This window comes from Hemitrygon akajei, unplaced genomic scaffold, assembly GCF_048418815.1.
Source record: "Hemitrygon akajei unplaced genomic scaffold, sHemAka1.3 Scf000099, whole genome shotgun sequence".
NCBI lineage: Eukaryota > Metazoa > Chordata > Chondrichthyes > Myliobatiformes > Dasyatidae > Hemitrygon > Hemitrygon akajei.
The window spans coordinates 2,238,664-2,255,729 of NW_027331985.1; the positions used below are offsets into that span (position 1 = coordinate 2,238,664).

Sequence of the window (17,066 nt, forward strand, 5' to 3'; positions counted from 1 at the left end):
GGCACAGGAGGACTTCGGTGAGAGGAAATCAGTGAGCCTGAGTACTTACTTGCTGAGGTAAAAAGGTAAGGTCAGTAGGTTCTTTTTTCATTTATTCTGACTAATCTGGGGTCAGGTAATGGGGGAGGCAGTTAGAGCAGTGTTGTGCTCCGTATGCAGTATGTGGGAGGTCAGGGTCAACACAGTTGTCCCTGATGACCACACCTACAAAAGGTGCATCCAGCTGCAGCTCCTATCAGACCGAGTTAGGGAATTGGAGCAGGAGCTGGATGAACTACGGATCATTCAGGAGGCAGAGGCAGAGAGAGATAAGAGTTATTGGGAGGTAGTCACACCGAAAAATCAGGAGGTAGGCAAATGGGTGACAGTCAAGAGAGGCAGGGGGAACAGACAAAGAGAGCAGAGCACCCCTGTGGCCGTTCCCATCAACAATAAGTATACCGTTTTGGATACTGTTGGTGAGGATGACCTACCAGGAATGAGTTGCAGTGGTCCTGTCTCTGGCACTGAGGTTGGACCCTCGACTAGGAAGGGGAGGAGGGAAGAGAAGAGAGCGGTAGTGATAGGGGATTCTATAGTCGGGGTCCGAGACATCTCAGATCAGGTGCAGGTTATTCTCGAGAGGGAGGGCAAGAATCCAGATGTTGTGGTCCATGTAGGGACCAATGACGTGGGTAGGATGAGTGAGGGGATCCTGTGTAGGGAGTTCAGGGAGTTAGGTGCGAAGCTGAAGAGCAGGACCTCCAGGGTAACAATCTCAGGATTGCTACCTGTGCCACATGCAAGAGAGGCAAGGAACAGAAAGATTATACAGATTAATACGTGGCTGAGAGGATGGTGCAGGAGGGAGGGCTTCAGGTTTGTAGATAATTGGGCTTTGTTCCAGGGAAGGTCGGATCTGTTCCGAAGGGACGGTTTACACCTGAACTGGAACGGTACTAACATTCTTGCAGGGAAGTTTGCTAGTGCTTCTTGGGGGGGGGGGGGGGGGGTGAGAGGGTGTTTAAACTAAATTTGCAGGGGGCGGGGATCAAGAATGAGAGAGAGGATAGTGAGATGAAGAACAAAGGACAGGGGGGGACAACACGGTTCTGGAATATTAAGTGTGTAGTAGAGAAACGTGAGGCGGAACAAGTGATAAGGAGGACACATGTACAGAGGGATGGTCTGACTGAACATGGAGTTAAATATGCAGAAAGAATAGGTAAATTTAGGAATGACAACAAAATTCTAGGGGCGTATAGCCCAATGGGAGTTTGGGGAGCTGGGTTAAGCACAATAGGCAGAGATTCAAACAGGGAGAGGAGAAATGGGCTAAAAATTCTATATCTGAATGCACAAAGTGTCAGAAATAAGGCGGATGAGCTTGAAGCTCAGGTGCGAATGGGTAACTATGATGTTGTTGGGATAACGGAGACATGGCTGCAGGGGGATCAGACCTGGGAAATGAATGTACAAGGGTATAAGTGCTATCATAGGGACACAAATGTGGGCAGAGGGGGTGAGGTGGCCCTGTTGGTGAGGAATGAGATTCGGTCCTTTGCAAGGGGGGACATAGGATCAGGAGAAGTGGAGTCTGTGTGGATAGAATTGAGGAACAGTAAGGGCAAAAGGACCCTAATGGGTGTTGTCTATAGGCCACCAAACAGTAGCATGGATATTGGGTGCAAGTTGAATAGGGAGTTAACACTGGCATGTGGCAAAGGTAATGTCGCAGTAGCTATGGGGGATTTCAACATGCAGGTGAACTGGGAGAATCAGGTTGGAGCTGGAACCCAGGATAGGGAGTTTGTAGAGAGCCTACGGGATGCATTCTTGGAACAGCTCGTACGAGAGCAGACCAGGGACAAGACTATTCTAGATTTAGTGCTACATAATGAAAAGGATTTGATAAGCGATCTTGAAGTAAAGGAGCCATTAGGAGGTAGTGATCATAATATGATGTTTTAATCTGCAATTTGAGAAGAATAAGGGCAGCTCGGAGATTGACACATCAAGAAAGTGGGCAGGATTTACACGGGTTCACCGACGGGTCGAAATGGTGATCTTCAAAGGCCTGTCTGGTAATATGTGGGGCATGATACTGCATTATGTCCTAATAGTTCTACATATCTTTGTTAGAATTACTGTTGTACACTGTCTTTACCCACTGATAAGTCAATGCTGTCGTCAGTTGCCTTCTCTGTAAAATGTTACTGTGTTGTTGATAATGTAATGATCAAAAGGAGGGAATGATAAAGTCTGTAAAATGGTTGACACTTCATTAAACAATAGCAGCCAGTTTTTCTGAAAGAAACTGCTGATGATCAACTGATGTGCTGAGCCATGTTTCTTCTCGTGGGTAGCTGGCTAGGGTTTCAAGATGCTTATCTCCTTGTGCATTCACATGTAGAGATAGGACAGCTTCAGTCTGTTCTCTGTGTGTAAACCATTATGACTATTTAGTAGTTTGTCTTTAGGGACTCCAGCCTGTCATGTAGTAAATATGCATTCTTGGAACAGCTTGTACGAGAGCTGACCAGGGACAAGGCTATTTTGGATTTAGTGTTATGTAATGAAAAGGATTTGTTAAGCGATCTTAAGTAAAGGAGCCATTAGGAGGTAGTGATCATAATATGATAAGTTTCTAACTGCAATTTGAGAAGGATAAGGGCAGCTCAGAGGTGTCAGTGTTGCAGTTGAACAAAGAAGACTATGGAGCCATGAGGGAGGAGCTGGCCAAAGTTGACTGGACGGATATCCTAGCAGAAAAGACTGTGGAACAGCAATGGCAGGTATACTTGGGAATAATGCACAAGGTGCAAAATCAGTTCATCCCCCGGAGAAGGAAGGATTCAAAGGGGGGAAAGGGGCCACAGTGGTTGACAAAGGAAGTCAGAGATTGAATAGCATTAAAAAAAGGAAGTATGACAGAGCTAAGGTGAGTGGGAGGACAGAAGATTGGGAAATTTTTAAGGAACAACAAAACTTAACTAAAAAGGTAATACAGGGAGAAAAAAATAAGGTACGAATGCAAGCTAGCCAGGAATATAAAGGAGGATAGCAATAGCTTTTTTAGGTATGTGAAGAGAAAGAAGATATTTAAGAACAATGTTGGGCCCTTGAAGAATGTATTGGGTGAAATTGTTTTATTTATTTATTTATTTATTAATTTTTTAGAAAATTACAAAGAATAAATGTGATGATAAAATAGTAAGAAAAAGAAAAATAATATTAATCCTCCCCTCTCCCCTTAACCCTCCCCCCCCCCCTTAACCCTTATCTAAAGAAAGAAAAGAAAGAAGAAAAAGATTAAAAGATTGCCTGGATATCGGAGGATCCCCACATGCTCCATGGAGTTCAAAATAATTTTAATATTTATTTTTACTTTCCCCAATTACTTTATAATTTTATCTTCAAAGGACCTATGTATTTAATCCTATCTTTTGTAGGTATGGGAGCCAAATTTTCAAAATTATATCATATTCATTTCTTAGATTATATGTAATTTTTTCAAGTGGAATACAACTATATATTTCATTATTCCAACGATCCATAGTTAAATATAAATCAGATTTCCAAGTAACTGCGATAACTTTTTTGGCTCCTGCCAATGAAATTTTTATAAATTTTTTCTGATACTTATTCAATTTAGGTTTCGGTATTGTCCCTTCAATATCTCCTAATAAAAATAATATTGGACTATGTGGGAGTTGAACTCCAGTAATTTGTTCCAATCAAAGTCTTAGATTTATCCAAAATGGTTGAATTTTAAAACAAGACCCAAGTAGAATGTAAAAAAGTACCAATTTCTTGATTACATCAAAAACATTGGTCAGACATATTTGAAATTAATCTATTTATTTTCTGTGGTATTATATATAATTGATGTAAAAAATTATATTGTATTAATCTAAGTCGAACATTTATTGTATTTATCATACTATCAGAACATAAATCTTGACCAACTTTTTCCATCAATTTTAACATTCAAATCAGATTCCCATTTTTGTCTTGATTTATGAATTCCTGATTTAATTGTCTGTTTTTGAATCAAATTGTACATACAAGATGTAATTTTTTTAATTTTTCCTTTTTGAATTAGTATTTCTATTTCACTAGGTTTTGGCATCAACATTGTTTGACCCAGCTTTTCTCGTAAATAAGCCTTAAATTGAAAATAACAGAAAAGAGTGTTGTTTGATACTTTATATTTATTTTTTAATTGATCAAATGACATCAATATACCTCCTTCAAAACAATCACCTATATATTTAATCCCCTTTTGGAACCAATTATGTAAAGGTTTATTATCCATTGTAAAAGGAATAAGCCTATTTTGAATTAAAGTTCTTTTCACTAATAAAGATTTATTTATCTCATCGTCCATATTTACCTTGTTCCATAAATCAATCAAGTGTCTTAATATAGGAGATTCTTTTTTTTTTCCATATCCATTTGGATTCCCATTTATATACAAAATCTTCTGGTATGTTTTCTCCTATCTTATCTAATTCTATTCTAATCCATGCCGGGTTTTTTTCATCAAAAAAAGACGCAATAAATCCAAGTTGATTTGCTTTATAATAATTCTTAAAATTTGGAAGTTGTAACCCTCCAAAATCAAATTTACATGTCAATTTTTCCAATGATATTCTTGACATCTTTCCTTTCCAAAGAAATTTCCTTGCATATTTATTCAGTTCTTGGAAAAACTTCTGAGGTAATTGTATTGGTAAAGTTTGGAATAAATATTGCAATCCAGGAAATATATTCATTTTTACAGCATTAACTCTACCTATTAATGTTATTGTTAACATCATCCATTTATCAAGATCCTCTTATATCTTTTTTAATAATGGCAAATAATTTTGTTCATATACATTTTTTACATCATTATCAACTCTAATACCTAAATATTTTATCTCATTTATTGACCATCGAAATTGAGTTACTAATCAACATTGATTATAATTTCCTTTGATAAGGGGTAAAATTTCACTTTTATCCCAATTTACTTTATACCCTGATACTTTCCCATATTCTTCCAATCTAAAAGATAATCTTTGCAAAGATTGCAATGAGTTTGTTAAATATATCAAAACATCATCAGCAAATAAATTAATCTTATATTCTTCTTGATTAACTCTAAAACCCCAATGTCTGAATCTGTTCTAATTAATTCAGCTAATGGTTCTATTGCCAATACAAATAAAGCAGGTGATAATGGGCAGCCTTGTCTGGTTGACCTCGTTAAGCAAAATGGTGTTGAAATCTGACCATTTGTAACTACTTTAGCTTGAGGATTAGTATTTACGGTTTTAATCCATTGTATAAAAGATTTTCCTAACTCATATTTTTCCAATACCTTAAATAAAAAATCCCATTCCAAATCATCAAATGCTTTTTCTGCATCCAAAGCAACTGCCACACTCATTTCCTCTCTTTTTTGTGCCAAATGAATTATACTAAGTAACCGGGTTATATTATCCATTGATTGTCTGTTTTTAATAAAACCTGTTTGATCCATATGTATTAACTTTGGTAAATATTTAGATATTTCATTAGATAAAATTTTTGCTATTATTTTATAATCTGTATTCAACAAAGAAATAGGCCTATATGATGTTGGTTTTAAAGGATTATTTTTTGTTGGCAATACAGTTATGATCGCTGTTAAAAAAGATTGTGGGAGTTTATGCATTCTTTCCACTTGATATATTAATTCCATAAAAGGAATTAATAAATCTTTAAATTTTTTTTATAAAATTCAGGAGGAAAATCATCTTCTCCTGGGGATTTATTACTGTGAAGTGATCCTAAAGCTTCTTCAACCTCTTTTAATGAAAAGGGCATATCTAATACTTTCTGTTCTTCCAAATTTAATTTTGGAAGGGTTATTTGTGATAAAAATTTATCTATCTCAGCAATCTTACTTTGTGATTCTGATTGATATAGTTCAGTATAATTTTTTTTTAAGTTTCATTAATTTCTAAAGGTTTATAAGTAACCTTATTTCCACTTGTTCTAATTGCATTTATTGTTTTAGAAGCCTGTTCTGTTTTCAACTGCTAAGCAAGAATCTTATGTGATCTTTCACCTAATTCGTAATATTTCTGTTTAGTTATCATAATTACTTTTTCTGTACGATATGTCTGGAGTGTATTATATTGTAGTTTTGTATTAACAAGTTGTCTTCATTTTTCATCTGTCATATATCTTTGAGATTCTTTTTCTAACTTTATAATATCTTTTTCCAATTGATCTATTTCTGCCATGTATTCCTTCTTAATTTTAGATGTATAACATAATCTGACCCCTTAAATATGCTTTCATCATTTCCCATAATATAATTTCATCCTCAACTGAATGTAAACTTGTATCCAAAAAAAATTGAATCTGTTTTTTCATAAAATCACAAAAATCTTGATGTTTTAATAAAATTGAATTAAATCTCCATCTATAGATTGATTCCTCCTTATCCATCATTATCATTGTCATTATCAAGGGGGAATGATCTGACTGTATTCTTGCTTTATATTCCACACTTTTCACTCTATCCTGAATATTTTTTGATAATAAAAAAAATGGGTGAAATTGTTATGGGAAACAGAGAAATGGCAGAAGAATTTAATAAGTACGGTAGATCTGTCTTCACTAAGGAAGACTCAAGCAATCTCCCAGATGTATGGATGGGCCAAGCACATAGGATAACAGAGGAAAGGAAACAGATTGACATTAGGAAGGAAACAGTGATGAGTAGACTGATGGGACTGAAGGCTGACAAATCCCCAGGTACTGATGGTCTGCATCCTAGGGTACTAAAGGAGGAGGCCCTGGAAATTGCGGATGCATTGGTAATCATTTTCCAATGTTCCTTAGATTCAGGATCAGTTCCTGAGGATTGGAGAATGGCTAATGTTATCCCACTTTTTAAAGAAAGGAGGGAGGGAGAAAACAGAGAACTATTGACCTGTCAGCCTAACATCAGTAGTGGGGAAGATGCTAGAGTCCATTATTAAAGATGAAATAGTGGCATATTTAGATAGCAGAGATAGGATTGGGCCGAGCCAGCATGGATTTACCAAGGGTAAATCATGCTTTACTAATCTACTGGAGTTTTTCGAGGATGTAACCAGGAAGTTAGACAAGGAAGATCCAGTGGATGTAGCGTACCTCGATTCTCAGAAGGCATTTGATAAAGTCCCACATAGGAGATTGATGGGTAAAATCAAAGCTCATGGCATTGGGGGAAGACATTGACATTGATAGAAAACTGGTTGGCAGATAGAAAGCAAAGGGTAGCGGTGAATGGGTGTTTCTCGGAATGGCAGGTGGTGACTAGTGGGGTGCCACAGGGCTCCGTATTGGGACCACAGCTGTTTACGATTTACGTCAACGATTTAGATGAAGGCATTGAGAATAACATCAGCAAGTTTGCTGATGATACTAAGCTGGGTGGCAGTGTGACATGTGATGAGGATGTTAGGAGAATTCAGGGTGACTTGGATAGGCTGGGTGAGTGGGCATATACTTGGCAGATGACGTTTAATGTGAATAAGTGTGAGATTATCCACTTTGGGAGTAAGAACAGGAAGGCAGATTATTATCCGAATGGTGTAGAGTTAGGTAAGGGAGAAATACATAGAGATCTAGGAGTCCTTGTTCATCAGTCACTGAAGGTGAATGAGCAAGTGCAGCAGGCAGTGAAGAAGGCTAATGGAATGATGGCCTTTATTACAAAGGGAATTGAGTACAAGAGCAAGGAAATCCTCTTGCATTTGTACAGGGCCCTGGTGAGACCACACCTGGAGTATTGTGTACAGTTTTGGTCTCCAGGGTTAAGGAAGGGACATCCTGGCTGTAGAGGAAGTGCAGCGTAGATTCACAAGGTTAATTCCTGGGATGTCAGGACTGTCTTACGCAGACAGGTTAGAGAGACTGGGTTTGTACACGCTGGAATTAAGGAGATTGAGAGGGGATCTGATTGCAACATATAAGATTATTAAGGGATTGGACAAAATGGAGGCAGAAAATATGTTCCAGATGCTGGGAGAGTCCAGTACCAGAGGTCATGGTTTGAGAATAAGGGGTAGGTCATTTAGGACAGAGTTAAGGAAAAACTTCTTCTCCCAGAGAGCTGTGGGGGTCTGGAATGCACTGCCTTGGAAGGCAGTGGAGGCCAATTCTCTGGATGCTTTCAAGGAGGAGCTAGATAGGTATCTTAAGGATAGGGGAATCAAGGGATATGGGGACAAGGCGGGAACTGGGTATTGATAGTAGATGATGAGCCATGATCTCAAATGGCGGTGCAGGCTCGAAGGGCCAAATGGTCTACTTCTGCACCTATTGTCTATTGGTGTTCAAGTTTATGTCTTTGAGAGGGCTCAACCCAGCATCCGAGTGCACCCATGTTAACACATTTCTGTCTTTCTGTCATACCTATGCCAAACAGGTAGAACTAGGGGCCTGCTGGGTTTGTGCTGAAATTCCACAGCATGGTAAAACTATGCTTCCAATGTCAGTAATCTTACTCAACCAATGTGAGGAACTCTCAGCCTGGGCTTTCTCAAATAAAATCCGGGGAAGTGAGATGAGGACCTGTGTTCCAGTCAGAGATGACTGTGGCTGTCAGTGTTTTGAGGAATGGTGTCTCAGGCCCCCACCAAACGGGACTTCCAATACTGGGAAACATGCATCCTGGCCATACCTGCAGGTGCCCATCAGAAGAGAGGAATAACTGAGACTGCTTGATTTTGGATGATTATTTTTCTCTCCTATGGAGTAGCCAGGAATTCATGACAGATAATCAATTTGGATACAGCACTTGAGGAGCTGGCCACAATACTGCAGGGGCCCTGTCAGAAACACAGGCCCAAGTAACAGAAATATCCACTGAAATGATTGCAATCCAGCAAACAGTCATACAGAATCATACGGCTTTAGAGTTTATCCCAGCTGAGAAAGAGGGAAGCTGTGCTATTATTGACACAGAATGCTGCACCTATATCCCTGATGAATTAACTAACATTACATCCCTCTCTGAGCACACTGCAAAGGAGATTGACACATCAAGAAAGTGGGCAGGATTTACACGGGTTCACCGACGGGTCGAAATGGTGATCTTCAAAGGCCTGTCTGGTAATATGTGGGGCATGATACTGCATTATGTCCTAATAGTTCTACATATCTTTGTTAGAATTACTGTTGTACACTGTCTTTACCCACTGATAAGTCAATGCTGTCGTCAGTTGCCTTCTCTGTAAAATGTTACTGTGTTGTTGATAATGTAATGATCAAAAGGAGGGAATGATAAAGTCTGTAAAATGGTTGACACTTCATTAAACAATAGCAGCCAGTTTTTCTGAAAGAAACTGCTGATGATCAACTGATGTGCTGAGCCATGTTTCTTCTCGTGGGTAGCTGGCTAGGGTTTCAAGATGCTTATCTCCTTGTGCATTCACATGTAGAGATAGGACAGCTTCAGTCTGTTCTCTGTGTGTAAACCATTATGACTATTTAGTAGTTTGTCTTTAGGGACTCCAGCCTGTCATGTAGTAAATATGCATTCTTGGAACAGCTTGTACGAGAGCTGACCAGGGACAAGGCTATTTTGGATTTAGTGTTATGTAATGAAAAGGATTTGTTAAGCGATCTTAAGTAAAGGAGCCATTAGGAGGTAGTGATCATAATATGATAAGTTTCTAACTGCAATTTGAGAAGGATAAGGGCAGCTCAGAGGTGTCAGTGTTGCAGTTGAACAAAGGAGACTATGGAGCCATAAGGGAGGAGCTGGCCAAAGTTAACTGGATGGATATCCTAGCAGAAAAGACTGTGGAACTGCAATGGCAGGTATTCTTGGGAATAATGTACAAGGTGCATAAGGATTCAGAAGGCTCGATTTTCAGAAGGCATTTGATAAAGTCCCACATAGGAGATTGGTGGGTAAAATTAAAGCTCATGGCATTGGGGGGAAGACATTGATATGGATAGAAAACTGGATGGCAGATAGAAAGCAAAGGGTAGCGGTGAATGGGTGTTTCTCGGAATGGCAGGTGGTGACTAGTGGGGTGACACAGGGCTCCATATTGGGACCACAGCTGTTTACGATTTACGTCAATGATTTAGATGAAGGCATTGAGAATAACATCAGCAAGTTTGCTGATGATACTAAGCTGGGTGGCAGTGTGACATGTGATGAGGATGTTAGGAGAATTCAGGGTGACTTGGATAGGCTGGGTGAGTGGGCAGATACTTGGCAGATGACGGTTAATGTGAATAAGTGTGAGATTATCCACTTTGGGAGTAAGAACAGGAAGGCAAATTATTATCCGAATGGTGTAGAGTTAGGTAAGGGAGAAATACATAGAGATCTAGGAGTCCTTGTTCATCAGTCACTGAAGGTGAATGAGCAAGTGCAGCAGGCAGTGAAGAAGACTAATGGAATGTTGGCCTTTATTACAAAGGGAATTGAGTACAAGAGCAAGGAAATCCTCTTGCATTTGTAAAGGGCCCTGGTGAGACCACACCTGGAGTATTGTGTACAGTTTTGGTCTCCAGGGTTAAGGAAGGGACATCCTGGTTGTAAAGGAAGTGCAGTGTAGATTCACAAGGTTAATTCCTGGGATGGCAGGAATGTCTTACGCAGACAGGTTAGAGAGACTGGGTTTGTACACCCTGGAATTAAGGAGATTGAGAGGGGATCTGATTGCAACATATAAGATTATTAAGGGATTGGACAAGATGGAGGCAGAAAATATGTTCCAGATGCTGGGAGAGTCCAGTACCAGAGGGCATGGTTTGAGAATAAGGGGTAGGTCATTAAGGACAGAGTTAAGGAAAAACTTCTTCTCCCAGAGAGCTGTGGGGGTCTGGAATGCACTGCCTCGGAAGGTAGTGGAGGCCAATTCTCTGGATGCTTTCAAGGAGGAGCTGGATAGGTATCTTATGGATAGGGGAATCAAGGGATATGGGGACAAGGCAGGAACCGGGTATTGATAGTAGATGATCAGCCATGATCTCAAAATGGCGGTGCAGGCTCGAAGGGCCGAATGGTTTACTTCTGCACCTATTGTCTATTGTTTATATCTTTGGCTCAAGCCTGTCTTGTGTGGGGGGTATATGGATGGAGATATCTGTGGTGTAAGGGGAATTGTTAGTCAGTTAGTGGATTTGGTGGGAACAGTCACAGACTGTTCCCGTTTCAGTGACTAACTAAGTAAGCCCCGGGTGCTTGGATTAAAGAGTTTGTACCGTACGGTCTCTGAGTGACTTTATCCGGATTCGACTTCCACAGAATAGGAGTGGTTTTAAAGGGCTGGGCTGCTAGAAGTTCATTACCAGACCTGGAGTGATTGCAACTGGGTCTGACAGAGACATAACTGGTACTTATGGGCACTTTCAGTCTCACTCCTACTATATCCCACCTTCCCTTATACAGGTATGTAATGTCTAAAGGACCAGTCTTTGAGTAAATGAGACTCACCAAACTTTCTCCTGACTGAATCAATGGAATCTCCGAGTCTCTTGAGTCAGAAGGCTTTCTCTCCAGTTAATGCTCTCAGTCCTCAGGCTGGTTCACTTGTTGCTGTTCCCTCGTCTTAAGCCGTGGTTTGCTTCTTGTTGGTGTTTTTCTTCAAATAAACCTCTCACCGCAGGTCTAACTTTAACCAGAGAGACAATGAAGCACAATAACAATAAAAAGGAGAACCAAACATTTCAGGTTAATGTTACTAAGAACAAAACGTTGAAGGCTGATATAATGATCTCAGTAAACATTTTTCTATTGTCACTCACACATCACAAAACAATATGGGATAAGGAGGAGCTATCATTCAGTCAGGAACAGAATTAGGTGATACGATCCATCTGGTCTGCCCCACCATTCAACCACAGCTGATTTTCATTCCAACACCATATTCCTGCCTTCCTCCTGTAACCCTGAGCTACTCAGCAATCATGAATATGTTAATCTCTGTCATAAATATACCCAAATGGCAGCTTCATCCAACCTCTGTGGCAACAAATTCCACAGATCAGACATCTTCTGGCCAAATTTTTTCTTCACTCAGTTTTAAAGGGAAGCTTCTTTATTCCGAGACTGTGCTGTCAGACCACAGTCTAATGGAAACATTCTTTCCATGTCCACTGTATCCAGGCTTTTCAGCATTTGGTAGGTTTACTTAACCATACATCCCTCCACCACCCACACCGTCCCTCTGAACTCCATTGAGCACAGGTCCAAAACAATCAAATGCTCCTCATACATAACCCCGAACATTCCTGAGATTATTCTTGTAAACCTTGTTCACAACAACTGTACTGAACACATTTCTAGGAATAATAAACTAATTGGCACCAGGGTAATTTGCAGGGAAAAGTTGTGGTTACTTTATTGTTCAACTATCACAGAGTGAGCCATTTCCACTTCCACATTAAAACTGGTACATTTCAGGAAACATAAACCAATCCAGAGTGAATGTAATAAAAATAAATTGGAATTACCAAACTACTCAGCATTTAAGGAACAGCTGTGGGGAGAGGAACAATCTTTACAATTCAGGTTAATAACATTTTGTCAGGATGACTTCAAACATTTTCAGTTTTTAGTGCAGATCTCCAGCAACTTGAGATTCTGCCCGATTTCCACCACTTTATCCAGATTTGACTTCCACAAAATGCGAGTGATTTTAAAGGGCTGGGCTGCTGGAAGCACATTACCAGACCTGGTGTGATTGCAGCTGTGTCTGACAGAGGCATAAATGGTTCTTCTGGGCTCATTCAGTCTCACCAACTATTTCCCACCTACTATTGTACAGGTATGAAATGTATAAAGGACCAGTGTTTGAGTAAATGAGACTCACCAAACTTCTTCCTCACTGACTCACTGGGAACTCTAAGTCAGCTGATTCAGAGTTGTTCTCTCCAGTTGATGCTCTCAGTCCTCGGGCTGGTTCACTTGTTGCTGTTCCCACAACTTTAGCCATGGTTTGCTTCCAGTTGGGGTTTTTCTTCCAATAAACCTCTCACCGCAGGTCTAACATTAACCAGAGAGATAATGAAGCACATTAACAATGAAAAGGAGAACCAAACATTTCTGCTTAATGTTACTAAGAACAAAACTCACTGAAATTTAAACGTTGAAACCAAATATAATAATCTCAGTGAACAATCTTTTATTGTCCCTCACACATCACAAAACAATATGGGATAAGAAGGAGCCATCATTCTGTCATGGTAATGCATAAGACACAGGAACAGGATTAGGTGATTTGATCCATCTGGGCTATAAACGTGCAGGAGCAATGTGTGGTTAAGTGCCATGCTCAAGGCTACAACACACTGCCTGGCCTGAGGCTCAAACTCATGACCTTCAGATTGCTTAACCACTTGGCCACGTGCACATCACAGAAACCACTCTCCCCCCTAGAATTTCCAGTCCCTCGGTAAAGCAGGCAGTGAAATCAAAGATCCCCAAAACCTGGGACATTCTCCTTTCTCACCCACCCCAATCCGGGAGAAGACACAACAGCCACAAAGCTCACGGACAAATGTGAGCAGCCTCAGGAAGTGAGGCGAGTTGGGGGAAGTTAACGGGACTCAGTGACCAATGTCAGATCCCCCAACACAACATAGAGGAAGCATCCTGACCCATCCGGGGACTCTGAGCAAACACCATGTCATCTTGCATCACAAAGTGAAGGGCAGGGCTGATCGACGGTAAACAGCCTCACATGACCTGTTGGTGGGTCTCCCATTTCAACTCTGCAGAAATAGACAGCCTGGGCTCCAGGCTTGGATCATTCAATGCAGATTAAGTGAAGTCTACACATTTTTGACCAGCCCAGATAATCAGAACATAAATGAGTAATTGGTCCTCAGTTCGGGGCTCACGGCCAACATCGGATCTCCCCGCTCGGGATCGGTCTCAATACTCACCGATGGGAACGCAATATCTTCAGCCCACAGACAGTGATCCCGACCCCTGGCTCCCCCACCCAGGAGGTGAGGACCCTTCCCTCGATCCCACAGATGATGCACTTCAGCACTGAGCGGAAAAGAAAACACCGCCCGGCCGGAGACAGTGAACATGCGCGAAGTGAGTGTCACATCATCCGGAGGGCAGTGCCTCAGAAACAGATGCACAGGTGCTGCCCATCTGCTGTTAAATGGGAGGGGCAAACGGGATCACGTGACCAGTTGGGTCTCCCACCCCAGGCAGAGTTTTCCAGCTACCCACCACTCTGTGTAGAGAAACAAACTTGCTGCTTACATCTCCTCTCACCATAAATATATTAGACATTTCAACCCCCAGGAAAAATAGATTGTCTGTCCACTCAGAATCAGAATCAGGTTTATTATCACCGGTGTGGGTCATGAAATTTGAAAACCATGCAGCAGCAGTTCAATGCAATACATAGTATAGAAGGAAAAAAAACCAAAATAAAATAATAAAAATAAACAACTAAATCATTTACAGTATATCTGGGACCCTTACTCTTTGTGATTTTGATAAATGACCTGGATGAGTAAGTGGAGGGATGGGTTAGGAGGGATGCGTTAGCAAGTTTGCTGATGACACAAAGATTGGGGGAGTTGTGGATAGTGTGGAGGGCTGTCAGAGGTTACAGTGGGACATTGATCGGATGCAAAAATGGGCTGAAAAGTGGCAGATGGAGTTCAGCCAAGATAAGTGTGAAGTGGTTCATTTTGTTAGGTCAAACATGATGGCAGAATATAACATTAATGGTAAGACTCTTGGCAGTGTGGAGGATCAGAAGGATCCTGGGGTCCCAGTCCATAGGACACTCAAAGTTGCTACGCAGTTTGACTCTGTGGTTAAGTAGGCATATGATGTATTGACCTTCATCAATCGTGGGATTGAATTTAGGAGCCGAGAGGTAATGTTGCAGCTATATGTGATGCTGGTCACAACCCACTGTGCTCAATTCTGGTTGCCTCACTACACGAAGCATGTGGAAACCATAGAAATGGTGCAGAGGATATTTACACAGATGTTGCCTGGATTGGGGAGCATGCCTTATTAGAATAGTTTGAATGAACTCGGCCTTTTCTACTTGGAGCAGCGGAGGATGAGAGGTGACCTGATCGAGGTGTATAAGATGATGAGAGGCATTGATCGTGTGGAGAGTCAGAGACTTTTTCCCAGGTCTGAAATGGTTATGAAAAGACAGCACAGGTTTAAGGTGCTGGGGAGTAGTTGCAGAGGAAATGTTACGGATAAGTTTTTTTACTCAGTGAATGGTTGGTGAGTGTGTGGAATTGGCTACCGGCAACAGTGGTGGAGGTGGGTAGAATATGGTCTTTTGGATAGGTACCTGGAGACACTGGAGAAAAATAAAGTCATACTAGCTTAGAAAAGTAGGGGGCTATGGGTAACCATAGTAATTCCTGAGGTAGGGACATGTTGGCACAACTTTGTGGGCCGAAGGGCTTGTATTGTGCTGTAGGTTTTCTATGTTTCTGTGAATAAATTAAAAATCGTGCAACAAACAGAAATACTATATATTTTATATGTGAGGTAGTGTTCAAGGGTTCAATATCCATTTAGCAATCGGATGGCAGAGGGGAAGAAACTGTTCCTGAATCACTGAGTGTGAGCCTTCAGACTTCTGTACCTCTTTACCTGCTGGTAACATTGAGAAAACCACATGCCCTGGGTGCTGGAGGTCCTTGATAATGGACGCTGCTTTTCTGAGACATGGTTTCTAATCCTCTGGTAATCTTATAAACGTCCATCCAGTCTCACTCCAGCTGGCACGACTCCGGAGAAAACGACACAATTTTGTCCAACCTCCCGTTAAAGCTCAGGCCCTCTAATCCAGGCAATATCCTGGTAAACCTCTTCTGCACCCTCTCCAAAGCCCCGATATCCTTCCGAGAATGGGAGCGACCAGATCTGTATGAAACATTCCAGATGTGGTCTAACTAGTTTTATAAAGCTGCAACACAACTTCCCGACTTTTGAACTCAATGCTTCAACTAATAAAGACAACCATGCCATTTGCCTTCTTAACCACCCGATCAATCTGTGCAGTCTCTTTCATGGAGCGATGAACTTGGAGTCTAAGATCCCTCTGATCATCAACAGTGTTCAGGGTTTTGCATTTAACAGTGTACTGTCTCATACATTCGACCTACCGAGCTGCCAAGATGATCATCACTAATCAAATCTCACTGAGATTTCTCAGGTCCTGTTGAATTTATTGCCAAGTGCACAAGTACGGGAACGTACAGGTACAGAGAAACACTGACTTGTGGCAGCATCACAGGCAAGTACATTCAGATAACACACGGGACACACACTATACGATTCTCTGTCAGTAACAAGATAGAAACATGTTTACGTCATCCTGCTAATAGGACCAGAACAACAGGGGCTGTGCGGCGGCTCATCTCAGACGGTTCGGTGTGAAGGTCTCACAACCCGGACCGACCCCGGCAGATTCTGTGAAGGAAGCGAGGCGAGGCCGCCAGTTCGGGAAAGTTCATCCCCTCCCCCTTCAGGTTTCACCGATCACCTTGTGTTTCTCTCTCCCTCCCCACCCCCACCTTTTATTCTCCAGTCCTGCCGAAGGGTTTCGGCCGGTAATGTCGACTGTATTCTTCCCCTAGATGCTGCCCGGACTGCTGAGTTCCTCCAGCATTTTGTGCGCGTTGCTCGCATTTCCAGCAACTGCAGATTTTCTCTTGTTTGAGTTCGGGAAAGTTAACTCACTACCCAACGTCAGACCTCCCCGCTCGGAACCGGCTTCAATACTTACCGAAGGGAAATTGTTGGTGTTGCCCCGCAGAGAATAATCCGTCTCCGGCTCCCCGTCCAAGGGGGCGAGAAGCCCCTCCCGATCCCGATCTCACCGCCGACCCGCTTTCACAAAGAACGAAAAAACACTGCCTTTCCCGGGAATGTGAGCATGCGCAATCTGCTTATTGCGTCACGGGCGTTGGGCGGAGCCTCGGAAAATGCTGACGATCCGCGGTAAAACAGGATCACGTGACTCGGTGACTGTTCCTCCCCCTTCACATATTGCCCGACCCACCGCCGCACTTCCCAAATTATTTCATTA

General features: G+C 41.5%; 1 protein-coding gene across 1 annotated transcript in view; it reads right to left on the reverse strand.

Annotated features, from left to right (window-relative positions):
* Positions 1-16,895, reverse strand: part of LOC140723045 (uncharacterized) — a 283,480-nt gene extending 266,585 nt beyond the window's left edge. Inside the window, exon 1 of the mRNA XM_073037667.1 lies at positions 16,764-16,895. The gene's annotated coding sequence lies outside the window, so the exon portion shown is untranslated. The remainder of the gene's footprint in view (positions 1-16,763) is intronic.
* Positions 16,896-17,066: the final 171 nt, after the last annotated feature.